This window comes from Manis pentadactyla, chromosome 6 (assembly GCF_030020395.1).
Source record: "Manis pentadactyla isolate mManPen7 chromosome 6, mManPen7.hap1, whole genome shotgun sequence".
Taxonomy (NCBI): Eukaryota; Metazoa; Chordata; class Mammalia; order Pholidota; family Manidae; genus Manis; species Manis pentadactyla.
In genome coordinates, this window is record NC_080024.1 from 20,395,780 (window position 1) to 20,409,498 (window position 13,719).

The window sequence follows — 13,719 nt, forward strand, 5'->3', positions numbered from 1 at the left end:
ACAGCGACCTCTAGTGGCTTGTGCTGCGCAGCTGCGCGCAGACAGGGTTTCTGCTTCCTGCCCGGCTGCTATGGAGTTAATCTCCGCTGTTGCTGTGGGCGTGGCCTGGCTTGGGCAGCTACTCCAAAATGGTGGAGTCGCGTTGGAGCAGGAGCGGCCGGGAGGCTATTTATCTCCGTAAGGGGCCTCCCTGCTCCCTGCAGCCCAGGGGTTAGGGTGCCCAGAGATCCCGGATTCCCTACCTCTGGATTAAGTGTCCCACCCTGCCCCTTTAAGACTTCCAAAAAGCACCCGCCAAAACAAAACAACGACCACAGAAAAAAAAAAAAAGAAAAAAAAAAAAAAAGAAAAAAAGTGGCCGCTCATTTTTCTTTATTCTCCGGCGCCAGCCTCAGACCTCAGCTCACTGGTCTTGCTGCCATGTTTCCCTAGTATTGGGGTCCCTATCCCTTTAAGACTTCCAAAAAGCGCTCGCCAAAAGAAAACAGCAAAAAAGAAAAAAAAAAAATGGTCACGCGCTTTTCTTATGTCCTCCAGCGCCCGGCCTTCAGTGCCTGCTCACTGTTCTTGCTGCCCTGTTTTCCTAGTATCGAGCGCCCTGCACTCTGGCCCGGATGGCTGGGCTGGGTGTTCGGCAGTCCTGGGCTCCGTCTCCCTCCCGCTCTGCCTGCTCTTCTCCCAGAGTCCAGAGACATATCCACACATACCTGGTCCATTTGATTTTCCACAGACATGCTGCAATAATTCAATGGTGGTGAAACAGTTGGGTATGTGTACAGGAAAAAATAAAGATAACCTCTATTCTTACTTGATATCATACCAAAAATTAACTTGAAATGGACTTAAAAATGAGAGCTAACACTATCAGACTTCTAGAAAAAAGTGTAGGTTAAATAAACAGAATAATAATTGCGCCATTGTGTTAGGCAAAGATTTCTTGAGGACAGAAAGCACAAGCCATGAAAGAAATGTAATTTCACAGACCTGACTCCACACCTACTGAGTCATGACCTCTGATTGGTGGAGCTCAGGAATCTGTTTTTACAAACTCTCCAGGTGATTCTTTTCTGTACTACAGTTTGAGATTAAAACATACTAACATGTGAGCATCCCAATCTCTCCTCATTCTTCCCTTAATAATTAGAGAGTAGGGGAAAAATTCTTTTGAAAACCAAGGCAAAGGAAGGTATGTTGGCATTTGAGGAGTGAGACTCTTCAGGAAATTGTCTGAGTCTCTAGATTATTTTTTAAGCAGTGGAGATAAGGATATTGGATTCACTTTAGCATTCTTTAAGAAACTCAAGTTAATGATTTTTAGAACATTTTCCAAGTTCCTGTTGGTGGTGGGATCATGTTTTGTTGAACTCAACAACACTGTTCTAAGATTTACCATGTGGGTTCATAAGAATTATGGAGGGTCTTTTTGTTTACTCCTCAGTTGCCTAACACTTATCCAATTAATGAACATGTGAAATAATTGAAGGCATACTTCTCCAAGAATTATCAGATATTATTTAAAGAGGAGCATATCACAAAGGAGTCTACATCAAGGTGAATGCATTGCCGTTAATATTTGCAGAGTTCTGTCATCTCTCTCCACATTACAGTTTGGAGACACAGTACAGTTACGTGGCACAAAATGGTATGTGGAGTAAAGCCTCCTAAAGGTTCGCCTTTATAAAGGCTAAGAAAATACCTTGTCCTTCTAAAGTGCGTGCTTCATATCATAAATTTGAAGTAGTGTTGATTAAAATGCAATAGAAAATAAGCAGTTGAAAGTGCTTGAAAAGGGGGCTAATAGAACATACAGCTTTATAATTTAACATTTTAAAAATACTTAGAATGGTGCTTGGGGCATAATAAGCACAATACAAGGGTATGGTAAATTCAATAGAATATATTTATTGATTTTTAAACACCTACCATATTGCAGGTACCAAGCAAAGTGCTGGGGTTAAATGGTGGGCCAAAAAGAGGAGACCCCTATCTTCACGGAATCGAGGGTCTAAAAGTTAAACATGCAAATCATCACATAACTAAAGATATAATTAATTATAACTAGGAAATAAGAGGTATCTGGTGCAGTGAGAACATATGATGTGATCTGATTAGTCAAGTCTTCAGAGAGGAAGTAGTATTTGAGCTAAGTTCTGAGTCCTAAATAGGAATTAACAAGACCAAGGAAAGAGCATGTGCTAATTTTCTGGGTAAGGGATAAAGTTGGCACGTTTCTAAAAATGGAAGCAGGTTTATTTGACTGCTGTAAAGTGAATAAGGTCTAAAGGGGCTTATTGTGAAGTTTGAGAAGGTAGGTAGGTGTAATTTTATGCAAATCTTTTAAACCATGCCAAGATAAAGTGGTAGATCTTCATTCTGAAATCAGTGAAGAACATCCGAGGTCTTAAGTACAAATGTGTCCATGTGAATGTGTGTATATCTGCAGGCATGCATATGTGCAAAAGAGAGAGAGAGAGAGAGACACTAGTTGATGAGGCAACTCTGTCCCCAGTTTGGACATTGGGATGTGGAATGCAGGGGCAAGAGTGGATGCAGGGAGATAATTGGGCATCTAATATAGTCACTTAAGAAAGAAAGGGTATCTTGGACTAAGGAATTAAGGTGGTGATTGTGGCTTTAGGGAGAAATAGGTAGATTTGCAGATTTGCCTGTTTGAATCAGTACAGTTTGTTCCTGGATTGGATTTGGTGGGGAGGTGGTGAAGAAATCAGTGTTAGGGAGACTCATGGGCTTTTTATTTAATATGTCCTTCATTAATAAAAAGCAGAATGGGGGGAGTGGGAGAATTTGAGGGGAATGGGAGAATTTGGAGAGAGATTATAATTTGGTTTTAGTTCTTTGTGTTTGAGGAAGCTTTGTGATTTTTCTCGTAGAGCTGTGAGATAGGCAGTTGATATTGGGAGGTGAGCTCAGAGAAGGGGTTTGGAGTTGGAGATGACCATTCTGGAGTCAGCTATGTTTAGATGGTGTTGGAACCCCTGTGCATGGGTGAGTTTGTACAGTGATTATAGAGTGAGGGGAGTATAGACTTTATGATGAATCCTCTGGAATTTCAATGTTGAATGACCGGGTAGTGGGAGCAGAGTCTGCAGAGAAGTCCGATAACGAGTAGCAGAACAGCAGGTGGCCATCAAGGGAGGAGGTGTTTCTAGAAGAAAGGAATTGTCAACAGTGTTGAATGCTGCTGAGAATGGGTGAAAAAGAACTGGGGGGAAAAAGGCATAGGACAACCACTGCTGACATTGGACAGAGCAGTTTTTGGGGAATGATGAGGGGAGATGATAGATGAAGTGAATTGAAGAGTATATTCTGGAAAAAAATAGCAGATTGGATTAAACAGAGTAATTTCTGTTCAGGAGTGGAGGAGGCTGATTCTGAAGTTCTGCTTACAGATTGTGAAACGTGAATGTGGAACAGTACCAGGAACTGGCAAACACCGTCTTTGACTAGTAGTATGTGACACATACTACTCTTGCCGAATTATTTGAAAGTAAATAGGATAAACCGACATCCGTGCCTCCTAATGTGATTATCTGAGAAGGATCCAGCATAATTTATGTAGGATCTCTACCAACAATGCATAATCTGAGTCCAGTCATGAATAAACATTCAGACAAACCCAAACTGAATTTTATTCTTGAAAATCCATGTCATGGAAGAAAAAGGAAGGCAGAGGCATGGTTTCAGATTAAAGGAAACTAAACAAACACATGACTAAATGCAATGAATTGGGTCCTGAATCCAAAAGGGAAAAATAAAATGTTGTAGAAAACATTTGTGACAATTGATGACATCTGAATATGTACTGTGTATTAGATACTAATAGTCTTGCAGTAACACAAAATTTCCTGAATTAGATTTTTCTCCTGTGGTTGTATAAGAGAACATCCCATTCTTAGGAGATACATGCTGAAGTATTTAGGGGTAAAAGGTCACAAAGCTGCGATTTACTTTCAAATATTTCGGCAAGAGTAATATGTGTATAAATATATGACACACACACATACAAAGCACATGTGATAACATGTTAACAATTGACACCCTATTGAAATTTTTTTGTAAATTTAAAATTCACAGAAAAAATTCATTGTGCTGTTTGTGCAATTTGTCTGTAAATTTGATTTTTTTTCACAGTAGGAAAAAAAATTTAGGGACTATCAGAGCACTACACCATCTGCTAATATCATTTACAAAATGTATCATTTACACATTAGAAAGAACAAGTTTGGATATTGTGAGCATTAGTAAGAATATTCAGCCATGGACATCACTATAATTTGAAACCTAATTTCAGGGGTTAGCAGAGGGACCAGAACAGATACCTTCCATGACCTTTTCTTTACAAGATATTTCTACTAAAATAGTAAGACTGTCTTTCCAGTCAAAAACCATCCCAGTGATCCTACATGAGAACTTAACTAGGTTCAGCTGTCATCCATAGAGCCCACTCTAAGGGTAATCCCAGATCCTAGATATCACAGGAAGTTTGCTGATGAATGTGACCATCGGGGCTCTCAAGAAGCATGCAGTCCTGTGTGGAGGCTCAGACAAGATCACACCATCACAGAAATTCATGAAAACACAATAAATGGGCCTCAGAGGGATAGGGAGGCTACAGAACAATGTTTCCCAGACTCTGGATTGGCCAGAGTGGTGAAGTGTCACCGCCAGCAAAAAGGCTGGTGAAATTTACTTACATACAAAGAGATGAGAAAACACCACCATCCACTTTCATTGTCATTGTATAGAGAAAGAAAAAAATGATGATGGGCAGCATTAAAGTCAAGTCCTTAAAAATGAAATGGATTTCCTTTTATTGAGGGAAAAAATGTAATAATTAAAGCTTAATTAGTTGTACCAGCCAACAAACTTAATGGAGTTCTGAGAAAGTCAAAACATTTTTAATGTTGAGGAAATAAGACTCACTTGAGTCCATAATTAGCTTTGCTTGTTGCAGGTAGATATTAGGCTTTGGGAAATTCACATTCAGGAAATCCACATTACAGGAAGAAGGCCTGTATTGTTTTCTTTAGAGTATCATGGACAGTCAGTCAGCTACAGATATATGATTGGGGTAATTGTAGTAAATACAGAATTAAGTGCGGTTGACCCTGAACAACATGGGGATTAGGGGCTCTGACCCCACCACACAGTTGAACATCTGCATATAACTTTTGGCTCCCTGAAAATGAAACTACTAATAACCTACATTGATTTTATAATAGGAAATGATAAAATAGACTATTATCTATATATAGTTTATGCATTCATGATATATACTTAGTGTTATTTCTTTCGATACTTCTAGACTGTGTGGTTTCTGAGTTTTTTTCAAATTGTTGCAAATCTCCAAAAATGTTTCCAATATATTTATTTAAGAAATTCCATGTTAAGTGGACCTGCACAGTTCAAACCTGTGTTGTTCAAGGGTCACCTGTAATTAAACAGTGTCATGAAGTCTTGAAAGCATAAACTTAACCTCAAAAGCATTTAAGAAAATAGGAGGAACCTTGCTTATTTAAAAAGAAAAAATATATAAATGTGTAAGTGTATTTATATGCATAGTCACACATATATATACCCCTTCTAAAACGTTTTAAGTAATGCTTATAATTGATGGAAGGAAACACTAATTTGCATTATGAATACTGCTATTGAATCAATCTCTTGAAATCTCCCTAGTTTTATCTAAAATAGTAAACTAATACCTGTTCAACATGAGAAGCAAAGACTAAAAGGCACAATATCAATTTTTGTATAAATACTGAAAACAACATTTTGAACTACATAATCATTTCTAGTGGGTATTTTTATAATCAGGCTTTTCTACTCAATACAATAGCTAGACTTTTTTTTGGAAAATTCAATAAACTCATCATTTAATTATGAAGGAAGCAGATGCAAGATAGTAAAGCAGGTCTACTGAAAAATAAAAGAAATCTTCTTTGTGCCTTGTTTCTATTAACAATGTCTTTAAAAGTAATAAATTTATGCATGGTTAAAACAAACTTGCAAACGTTGAATATGTATCCATTTTACACTGTTTTCTTAAATTACTTTCTGCCAAGTACCTAATGAAAGCTGTAGAGTAAACTACATTACATTTCAAACTTTTCTAGTTAAAAATTTAGGTTCAGTATTAGTGGCTCCTTCAGTCTGTAACATCCTGCTAAAGCTTCCAGCAAGTTCACTAATGAGGAAGGTTGTCTTCTGGCCTTCTGACTCCTGTGTCCTGGAGATGCATTGTAAAGACTGAGGTGCATATTTAACATTCAAGAGGAAATCCTGCACCAAGGATGGCTGTCAGTCAAACCAGCCCTCCTGCTCTTTTTATAATCAGAAAAATGCAGATAAAGATTATTGCAACTGACAATATAAACGGGAATACAACAAAACTGGAAAATTTTGAGATCTCCTTACTACATCCTTTTCACAGATCATTGAAATTCTGTTCTATCATGATGTCACTAGAATCAGAAGTAGATCTTATTACTGGATTTGCAGACAGAAATGAACATTGTTTAATATTCTCAAAGCATTTTGACTTTGCACCACTTGTGTAGTCCAGGTTGCGGGACTGAGTAAAAGTCTCGTTTGCTGCCGTTATATCTTCTAATGCATCTATTACTGCAGTTTCTAGCCATTGTTACCAAGTTCTGGGTATTATCTATGCTACAACTCCTGGCAGACAGAAAGGGACCATGACACGGTGATGTTTCCATGTTGTTACTGTACTTTACAATCTGTTAAGTCATCAGTACTCCACTCTGTCTCAGTTTCTTCATCCTTACTGGAATAATTTCCTGCCAGCCACTCCCTCCTCCCCCACCCCCCCACCCACACAGGGTGTGAACTGATAGACCAGGGACATTATGCACACTAAATTAGTTTTTGCTAATGACATGCCTAATCTAGAAATAATAACTCTTGTGTATTGACAGGCATGAATAGAATGCAGGGAAATTTTAGGTTTGGAGACTTAGGGAGAGTGCCTGTAAGTTGTCACTCAAAGCCACGGTGGGAAGACCAGTAGTAGAAGAAACAGATGTGAATAGATCAGAGCCATTACTCAGGTACTTTCTGAGCTTTGCTCATTTACCCACCTTAGAGCAGAAGTAGCTGAAAATGGATAATGAGGAGTGAAGCAAGGAAAAATAGTAGGAACTGGCTCAGGGGGGCTATTTATGCCAACTGTGGTTCATGCCCATCTTTCCAGAAGTCAGAACAGAGTCCTTTTTCAAGGTGACTTTTTTCAAAAAGAGTCCTTGGAATATGAGTTTAGTAGATTTCGAAGCAAGCTACTAGGCTTTAGAGTTACCATTTAAACTTTCCGTCCTTAGTCGCAAAGGGACCAAGGAAGGGCGCATCATAGTCTAATGTAAAAAGCATTGGCCTGTGAATTGGGGGAGCAATCTGGGCGTTAGGGATTAACAATCTTCTAATCCCAAACATAACCTTGTTTTAAATGGTTTATTGGGACCAGTCACCAAATATTTTACTTACAGAAATTTTACTTTTTCATTTTTCCTTTGCTGCAACTTTTTTGCATATCCATAAAATTGATTTCTATCTGAAATATTAGCTTTTGATTTCTACAGCTGAATGTATAAAGGAGAGAAAAAGTCTTAAGTTTACTTTGTTACATTTTATATTCAAATGACTTGTAGCAGATGTTAACTAAACTGAAAGTACAAGTGGTGGGAGGCGCAGCTAAAACTTTTTTCACTGGTACAGTCGGAACTATAACCTCACCCAGGGGCGCTTTCAGGCAAACCATTCGAATCAGAGTTCATTCAGGTATTAACGTGGTACTATAAAAAGAGCATCCATTCCTTGTGAGGGCGAGCGGGCGGGACAGCGCATCACCTTCCAGTGAGGAATGCCAACATGGTAATAGCGTCCCTGTTGCTATTTTTGAAAAATATGTGGGTCAACATTCACAAGCCTGGCAAAACGAACAGCTATTTTTTCACAAACTAGAACAAGCTCCTTAATGATCAGAAAGTACCTTGCTAGCTGATCATGATTATTACCAAACTGAAGACTTCTGCCATTATTTGATTTTCCTGTTATTTCAATATTAGGAAATGAATTACTCCATATTATTATCATTATTTAAAAGTTGGCATAAACATATATATATATATATAAATGATAGTATAACATACAAATTGCTCTGCAGCTTTCTTACCCACTTCAACAAGACACCAAGAGCATCGGTTCATGTCAGCCCACATTGCCTGTTTCTTTTTGGCAGTTGCGGAGTATTCCATATTCTGGGTACAATTATTCATATTGTTCCCCACTTCCATTTTTTCCTGTTCCTGCAATTATTCATTCAGCTACTTTGTCTTTTTTAGTACCTGAGTATCAAATTTTAGAAAACACTTTAGAGTGGTGGTGGACCTGGCTGCCAATAGCTTGCCATTCATTCAATACTGAGGTAAAGCTGGAAACCTGGCATGGTTCATGACTGAGTTCTTAGAGATACCAGTTGACCTGATATAAGTAACAAAGACATTTGATAGTTTTAGCAGAACTGATTTTCTCTTTTTTGTTAAATTTTGAAATTAAAAGAAAAAATATATATATATTCATTTAAGTCTTCTATATTTCATCCATAGAATTAAATAACAATAGCTGGCATTTATTATAAATTTAATTGTGACATATGTTAAGCATTACTGTGCATGTCTGGTGTGTACAGCTGTTGGTGTGAATAGTTGTATATAAGACATGTAAAAATAAAGATTCATAATCAAGTGAATACTTATATACTCGTCACTCAAGTGAGGAAATAAAACTCAATTAGCACTTTAGAAGACCTCCAGTGCTCCGCCTTGATTGCATCTCCTCCCTCCCCAGCCCCACCCCAGGTTACCACCTTATTGAATTTTGTCTTAATAATTCCTGTGGTTTGTTTTATAGTTTACCACCTAGTTTTTGCTACAGGAGTACCTAGGTATGTGCTCCTAAATAGCACATTTGCTTCTCCTTATTTTTGAATCACATAGAAGTAGTACATACAGTATATATGCTTTGGGGGCTTGCTTTTGTTAATCATCATTCTGTTTTTGAGATTCGGCTGTGTTGACATTTGTAGTAGATTATTCATTTTTATGAGTGTACTGTATTACATTACATAAATACACCACATTTTATTTATCCATTTTACTGGTAATGAATATCTGTGTTGCTCAGGTTTTTGCTATCCTAACCTAATAGTGCTGTAATAAACATTATTCTACTTGTCTCCTGGTGTACACATGTAAGACTTTCTGTGGACAGTGGCATTCAAACATTTTTTCCTGAAATGCACAGTAAAAAAATATATTTTTCTTCATAATTCAGTTAACATACACTTAGATAATGTGTGAAAAAAACAATTTCACAAAAAATACCCTAATTGCAGTACATTCTGATTTTTCTGTTTAATTCTATTTTGTTTTCAAATTAGTGTGTAATGACCCACAGTATAATATATATAACTAGGAAGGGAAGTATTGTGTCACTGTATATGCACATGTCCAATTTTATTATATGATACCAAACCCTTTTCCAAGGGCCTTTTGTGCTTCCTTCTTCATCCCTTTGATTATTTTCAGTTTGGTCTGTTTGTCTTTTTCTTACTGATTCCTAGGTGTACTTTACATAGTTTGTGTGCTGATCCAGCATCAGTTAATTATGTTGCTAGTATTTGTTAAATCTGTAGCTTATTTTGTCACTCTTTTAATGATGTCATTTGAACAAAAGTTCATTTTTTAATCTTCCTTAAGGTTGTTGATTTTTAGGCCTTGCTTAAGAAATTGCTCTTTACCCTAAAGTCATGAAGATATTCTCTTACATAATTTTTTTAAAGTTTTATACTTTGCCTATAAATCTTTAATCAGTCTGAAATTGACTTTTATGTGATATAAAGTAGGAGTCAAATTTCATTTTTTTCCATATGAATATGTTAAATTATTTCAGAACTATTTCCTCCAGTGCCTTTTCTCCAATTCTGCAGTGCCAACTTTATTATACTATTGGGGTAGATCTGTTTCTAGATTGAGTTCTCTTCCATTGGTCTGTCTGTCTGTCTCTGCCCCAATACCACACCGGTCCTAATCACATAGCTTTGTAATAAAGCTCGATATCTCGTAGGGTAAGTTTCTTCAACTTCCTTTTCTTCTTCAGTTCTGCCTTGCCTTAGTCCTTAACCCTTCTATATATGTTTTTAGAATGAGTTTGACAATTTCCCCAAAATAACCCTTGGAGATTTTGATCAGCATTGCTTTGACTCTCTAGAACATTATGGAACAAATGACTTCTTTTGGATAGAAAGTTTTCCTAACCAAGAAAATGGCCTAACTTTCCATTTTATTTAGGTCTCTTTAATGTCTCTTAATAATGTCTTAGAATTTTCTCCACAACGGTCTTTCCATGAATTGAAATTGTTGATGGGTATATGTTTGTTGCTATCATACAATTGTCAGGTAAAAATGTGATAAATTTCGAAATATTCATTTTATATGTACAATTCTTTCAGTCTAATATTCTACTTATAAGTCATGTGTATTAGAGTTTTATACTAAGGCATTGTATCATCTATAAATAATGACATTGTTTTTCTTTCTTTCTGACTTTTATACTTAAAAAAATTCCATATTGTAATATCCTGAAGAAGATCTCAAGAACAATTTTGAAAAGAAATGATGACAACAGGCTTCTTGTTTTGCTCCTGATCTGAAAGGGAACCTTCACCACTATCACTGAGCACTATGCATATTTAAGTTTTGCTGTTTGTGGACACCATTTTGTTTTACCCTGCTAGATTACTCTCCACTTTTCCCACTGGCTTGGTGCCCTGAGCCACCCAGGTATTTAGGCCACTTCAACGGCTTTTCTTAGCTTCTGCTGGCTTCCTCTTGGGTTCGGTCCCTGGGGATTACTGGCAGTAGAGGAAGGAGAGCAGAGGGAGAGAGAGGAGGTGTTAGGGTGCTTGTCCTCCTGGCTTCTTCACTGTGGATTCCTTTGTGGACCAGTTACATTACTATGTGGAAGATTCAGTTCATTCCTATGTCTGTGTGTTTTTTCTCCTAGTTAAAAAAACAAAACAAAACAAAACCCCCAGAAACTATCTTCTTTAGACAAGCTTTAGGTTTACAGCAAAATTGAGAGGAAGGTACAGAGATTTCCCATATACCAATTTTCCACCTTCCGCCAGCCCCTACACAAAGCCTCCCGTCAACATCACTCACCAGGGTAACATATTTGTTACAATTGATAAACCTATACTGACACATTATAATTAACCAAAGTCCATAGTTTACATTAGGGTTCACTGTTGATGTTGTGCCTTCAGTGAGATTGGACAAATACATAATGACATGTAGCCATTGTTCTAGAATCATACAGGATAGTTTTGCTGCCCTAAAAACCCTCTGTGTTCCGCCTTTTCATCCTTCTCCCTCAACTCTGGAAATCTCTGATCTTTTTTACTGTCTCAATAGTTCTGTCTTTTCCAAAAGTCATACAATTGGAATCATACAGTACATATGCTTTTCAGACTGACTTCTTCCACCTTAGCAATATGCATTATGGTCCACTCATGTATTTTCATGGCATGATGGCTCACTTATTTTTAGTTTTAAGTAATATTCCATTAATTGGATTTGACACAGTTTATCCATTATTTACCTACAGAAGGGCTTCTTGGTTGCTTCTAAGTTTTGGCAGTTACGAATAAAGCTTGTATAAACATAATGCACAGGTTTTTGTGTGGACATAAGTTTTTACCTCCTTTAGGTAAATACCAAGGAATGTGATCACTGAATCATATGGTAAAAGTATGCTTAGTTTTCTAAGAAACCACCAAACTGCCTTACAAAGTGGCTGTAGTGCTTTGCATTCCCAGTAAAAACAAATGAGCATTCTAGTCGCTCCACATCCTTGTCAGCATTTGGTGACGTCAAGGTTCTGGAATTTCGCTGTTCTAATAAGTGAATAATCATATTTCATTATTGATTTAATTTGCATTTCCCTGATGACATATGATGTAGGCTGTCCCTAGTTAACTTTTGGTTAATAATTCTAAATTCCAGGTAGTCAGTACACCATGTTTGATATCTCTGAAATTTCTTGAGGCTAGCTTTATGGCCTCGCTTTTGGTCAATATTTGTATAATTTCTGTGTTGCTTAAAACATTGTATTCTGCAGTTGGTGGGTGCAGTGTTCATTCTTTCAACAAAAATTTATTGAGGGTCTACTATCTGCTAAGCATTGTTTTAGGTGATGTGGATACAGCAGTGAATGAAGAGACAAAAATTCTTGCTCTTTTGGAGAGCATACCTAGGGGAAGGAATAGGATCCAAAATTTAAAAAGTGGAGCATATAGTATATATAATAGTGATAAACGCTGAGGGGGAAAAATAAAGTAGGCATAGGATGGGAAGTGCTGGAGGCAAAGTTTGATAGTGTTGGTCAAAGCAGCCTCACCAAGAGGGAGGCATTTGAGTCAAGACTGAAAAAAGAAAGTAAGCCATACAACTATTTGTGAAATTGAATGAATATTTGCATTTTATTCCAATGATTTTTATTAACTATATTTTCTGGATATTCCATCTATTTCATAAGGCCTTGGAACATTCTAGAAGTCCCTTTCAAAATCAGTACAACTTTTCATATTTTTTTCATCCACCTGAAAATAAATGTTGTTCTTTTTCTAAAGAAACTACATTCAAGACAAAATTTGGAAGTTTCTGTCAGTTTAGCTCTCCTTTTAATCCCCAAATAATATTATAATAATAATGTTTATGCAATTTTTATAGTAAATTCACAATGTTTAAATTATACATCTAATCTATTAATGTGACCATTTATGACATTTTCATCCCTGGTAAGACTCCTTCCCAGTTCTGAAGAACTGATTCATAATTGGATCCAATATCACTATATATTCTGAATTTAATGTGTGCTTTATTTGATTAAAAATTTTTACCCCATCCTATTGAAGTTTTAATGAGACAAATAATTCCATTTTAATACTTAATTTGAAATCTAGTTCAATCTAAAATAATTTTATATATCACAGAAAAGGCATGTTTTCTCTAAGTAGTTGATATATGTGAGCAAGTTATTTCTGGACCTCAGATTTTTTATCTGTAAAAAACAAGTTAGTTTGCTGGTTTATTTTCCTCTTCGGTCTTCTCCAGTCTTGCTTACCAAGATACCTTTTGAGATAAAGTTGGCACCAGATGACTGCTTAGGGAGGAGAAATCTCTGTTTTTGAAGAATAATTCTTTAAGTATCTGCTAATGGAGAGCAAGGTGTATATAGGGAAGTTCCCTGCATAGGGTTAGAGGAGAGAAGAGAAAACCAAAGATTCTGAAACCTAACAACACGGTAGGAGGGTGGAGTCTGAGTTGACAAAAACAGCCACAAAGGTTTTTAAAGAGGATGTGTAATATTTACTTTAAAACCTTTTGTGGTTTTTCAATATAAATAGCATTCATTTCCCAAATGGTCAGAAAATTACAGTGTAATTTTCCAAATTTAATAATATGGCTTTCATGCAAATATTAAATGAACATATGTCAAAAATTTTATTTAGCTCATTAATGCAGAAAACTATAATATTAAGACTAAAATAAGGATTTGAAGAACAGCCATAAATATATGGAAAATGCTTAAATGAATTTACTAATAGATGCAAAACTGGTT

General features: G+C 36.6%; 1 long non-coding RNA gene across 1 annotated transcript in view; it reads left to right on the forward strand.

Annotated features, from left to right (window-relative positions):
• LOC130684229 (uncharacterized) overlaps positions 1 to 13,719 on the forward strand; it is a 53,865-nt gene that overhangs the window by 14,050 nt on the left and 26,096 nt on the right. The window lies entirely within an intron of this gene.